At 29.6% G+C, this 4,286-nt stretch overlaps 1 protein-coding gene across 10 annotated transcripts in view; it reads right to left on the reverse strand.

Moving 5' to 3' along the window:
- LOC117168887 (transient receptor potential cation channel trpm) overlaps positions 1–4,286 on the reverse strand; it is a 102,790-nt gene that overhangs the window by 90,982 nt on the left and 7,522 nt on the right. For 8 of the 10 annotated variants that reach the window (XR_004466574.1, XR_004466571.1, XR_004466568.1 and 5 more), the window contains exons 2-3: positions 1,525–1,680; positions 1,262–1,426 (exon numbers count right to left, since the gene is read on the reverse strand). The exons of the other annotated variants lie outside the window; for them this stretch is intronic. The gene's annotated coding sequence lies outside the window, so the exon portion shown is untranslated. The remainder of the gene's footprint in view (positions 1–1,261; positions 1,427–1,524; positions 1,681–4,286) is intronic. 10 annotated transcript variants of the gene reach the window in all.

Here is a 4,286-nt window from a genome sequence, read left to right on the forward strand (position 1 = left end):
ACGTTTAAGTACAAAGCTTAATAATAAAAGATGTAAAAAAATAAATTTCAACAATCAATTCCAACGGCATCAGCCGGTAACGTTGTTCACGAAAATACGAACCCTCTAGAGCCTCGTCTAGTGGCGCCAGGGTTCGTATTTTCGTACACAACGTTACCGGCTGATTCCGATGGAATTGATTGTTGAAATATTTTTTTTTTACATCTTTTATTATTAAGATTTGTACTTAAACTTAGTTTTCTTTCGGCTCTTGCATTTCTCAAAGTTTGAGACCGATATTTTATGTATAAAAAAAGTTCGAACGTTCAAAAAATGTTGAGGTTCAGAAAAAAGATAAAATAATTTTCAGTGAAGTTCCTACCAAAATGCAGTACCTAAACGTACCTTATTGTACTCTAATACATTTTCCAAAGTTTCACCTCGATATTTTATTTACAAAAAAAGTGCTTAGGTTCAAAAAAACATTCAGTGAACTGAAAAAGTGAGGTCGGTAATATAGGTATTTAGCTGTGTCACATGCCCTTAAGGCTATGTGACGAGTGGGTTGTGTAACTTTTTGTACCGCCACTTTTTTTTATTTCCCAACTTATGAGAAACACTAAGAAAGGTCGGTCTGGTCTTACATTTTAATAGTTATGTAAAAAGCAAAAAAAAAATGTTTACAACAAAAAACTTTTCATAATTATACAAACTTAGGACCAAACCCACAATTCTTAGTGCTTCTTGTTTAGTACCCCAAATTTCCAACTGAATGTGGCGCTTCGTGTGAATATCCCTTAAGGCCATGTAATGAATGATTCATCACATGGCCTTAAGAGACAAACAAAAATTGAGGAAAAGAAGAATATAGGCGTACGAGTGACACCTGAAATCTGCCGAATCAAAATGATTTAATTAATTTGTTACATACATAATATAAAACCACAATTTTTAATAATTTTACCAAACGTGTTTTAGATCATAAAGATAAAAGTTGGAAAACAATAATAAGAATTCAAAATAAATAAGTAAGTTCAAAAATTGAAACCTCACAAAAAAGTGCATGAGTTTCTACATCTATTAGCTATTTGATATGCAATTTTGAAGTACTTTTCCACAAAAAATGAAAATTTCTAAACAAAAACAAGGTGAATGTGCTTTGACAGTTCGTGCAATGAAATACTAGTGACTGATGACAGTAATTATAATATGTAGCATTCCTCTAACAAGTACTTTTCTATTAAACTATTAAAGCATTCGCAACAATTTTTTAATTACGTACCACTCGGAGGATTTTCTTCTCAATCATGCCTGCATATTTGAGAATGATTCGAGTCATATAATGTTTACAGTATATTGTATATGTACATTAATTAGATAAAATTGATTCTGGACTTGATACGGTGAAAATTCATTTGGAACCGAAAATAATTTTCGTATGACTTATCTGTAAAAATCGGTTGAATTTCAATTAATTAAATTTAAATTGTTTTACTTTACACTGCAAGTAATGTCAAATAATATTGTTGAGAAATGAAAACTCACCTTTGCGAAATTCTACGTCATCCAAGAAATTTACAATTGCAATTGGCTAATAATATTTTGATTATGGTTTCTTTTCCACGGTATTGTAGCGATGATAAACCAAATTTAACCTTTCACATTCACTACCTTGTACAATGCATGTGCATTTGAACTCCACTGTAAATAATTTTAAAAAAACACGATTACTGTAAAATTTAAAAAGAAATTACACAAAATTATTGTATCATTATTGTGAATTCAAATTTCTATTTGTATAGCTTATAGGTATTTTTGCTTAATTCGTTTCGTAAATGAAATTGGTCTTAATTTTCAAAATCTGCTTTAAAAAAATCCTTTGCAAAGAACGTAGTTTGTGCAACAATGAGAAATAGACAACGAGTATTTTCAAGCATGGAGGAAAACAAAAGATGTTAACAGTAGAAAAATAATGCAGCCTCTATTCTTTGGAGAAACTACTGCGGAATAAAAGAAAAAATTTATAAAATATAATTCAACTGAAAAAGATTATTTTCATTTTTATATTAACGTAAAAATACTTGAATAGTTCGTTTAAAGAATAACAAATTTAGCTCAGATTATTCTTAATTTGTTTATTTTGTCCTGTGAAACAATTTTTAGAAGTTTTCTGAGAATAATTTATTTCATTTTGTTTTACGTAAAATAAAAGCCCTTACGAAATTTTTCTGAAATTATAAACTATAAAAAACCGCTCTTATCTATGTCATCTGTATGTGCAATCAATTCATAATAAATTCAACTAATGTTCTTTCACATACCTAATCAACGTAAAAGTAAAATTTAATAATAAAATACAATTTCTCAAGTACAATATAAAGAAAATAATCCGTAGAAATATTGTAAATTTCCACATTTTTAAGGATTATGAAATAATTATGGCCTACAGTAAGAAGATTAAAAAACTTACTAGATTATATACCATTTTTTTCGCAGGGAAACTACACTTTAAACTTTTTTTCACATTGTGGTAAAAGATTACGTCATGCCCAGTAAATTTTTACCTTTGGAAGGATTCTGAAATAATTATGGCCTAGAATAAAAAGATTCAAAGGTTTGCTACATTATATACCATTTTTTCGACGGGAACCTAAATATTTCAACTTTTTTTGAAATTCTAATGAAAGAGTACGGCAAGCCCAGTTTTGTATGTATGTTAAATGTATACTTAAGAGAAAAGAATCTTGACATACACTTCTGTGGTTTGACAATTCTATAAATAGAGTGAGCAAACGAATACTTAATAACGATCATAAGGAGGATCATTCCAGAGCCTTTCCCCTAATCGTATTAGTGCTAATAAGTTTCAACTACTCTACCAACAAGTCCCGAGAACATAAAAATTCTCAAGTATTCTAAACTTTGAAAACATTTAAAGTGATAAAAAAAATTAACTCATTTGATCCCGACTCTGGGATTTTGTATACAATATTAAAATAAAAAATTAGCTTAACTAATAAAAAACGCTTCTGATTTACATATTACATACAATAAATTAAACAATTTAGGTATAATATTTTGTGATATTAACACTAAACTTACGCCACTGAAATCTAAACTGCATGGTGTAATCGCAAAACTTGATTTTTAAAATTCCCTCATTTTTGTCTCACCAGTTTTTCATTATGGTAAAACTGCATAAAAAGTCGATCCCCATTGATTTTGTTTAAACTCGCATATTTCATGTATTTTCCATGCTGAATACCAAAAGTGTGGGAAAAGTGTTCAGCAAGAAAGAAATGCATTAATCTTTTATTTAGTTCTACCTTCATTTTCTCTAACCAATAATGCATATTTGAAAACCAGAATTCGAATCGGTTAAAACGAATAAAAAAAAAAAAAATTCGAAAACGTATTAAATACTCTTAACTGTTACTTATCGTTCCCCTGATAAAATTCCCAGATTCTTTATTGAACAGAAAAATTCCTGGTGTTTGCCTTGATTTCACCTCGTATGATTTCCAAGTTTTCCCTAGCTATTCTGAGTCTGATTAATTTGAAAATATTTTTAGCAGTCAAGAAATTACGTTAACTATTCTTTAAATTTAAAAAACTATTCTAGTTCCAAGCCAATTTTTTTTAACATTATGCTTAAGTATGTGCTTGAAGTTCCGAACATTGAAATGAACGAAATTTTTTACTGATGAATTTGTAAACCAAAAAAAGTCCTCAAAGTCTTGTTCATTTATATTGCAAATAACTTATTATTGAAACAGATTTATCATGCATATTTTAAATTGCTGTTGGAACAATATTTATGGGTGAAATAGAAATAGCAAAAAATATTTCGTTCATTTGAACGTTCTGAACTGCAGGTACATGGCTTAAATGGGGTTGTTAAATGAATTTTAGATATGCGAATAATATAGTCTTTAAGTCTTTTATTCATCATCAATTTTTTCTTAAAACAAAAATGGTCGTTTATTAAATTATGGGAAAAAACATTTCAGTGTTAAAATGTTGTCACAGGCTTATACTGCCCAACATGTCGAAGGCATTTTTGGTTAGAGTTGGATTTTTTATTTGATAATTTTTGCACGGGGCTATCCCGGTATATATTATCAGTCACGGACGCATTTTTATAATGCAATCAAGTGATCTGATGAGAGCAGTCTGCCCAGACATATTGGACAAAGCCTGGTTTTCACCCCATCATTGACGGACTGGGTTACAGTCAAGTACACGATGGAGGGACTTACAGCTTAAGGTGGGTTCCGAATCACCAGAACCTCGGTAAAGGTATATTG

This window comes from Belonocnema kinseyi, chromosome 3 (assembly GCF_010883055.1).
Source record: "Belonocnema kinseyi isolate 2016_QV_RU_SX_M_011 chromosome 3, B_treatae_v1, whole genome shotgun sequence".
Classification (NCBI taxonomy): domain Eukaryota; kingdom Metazoa; phylum Arthropoda; class Insecta; order Hymenoptera; family Cynipidae; genus Belonocnema; species Belonocnema kinseyi.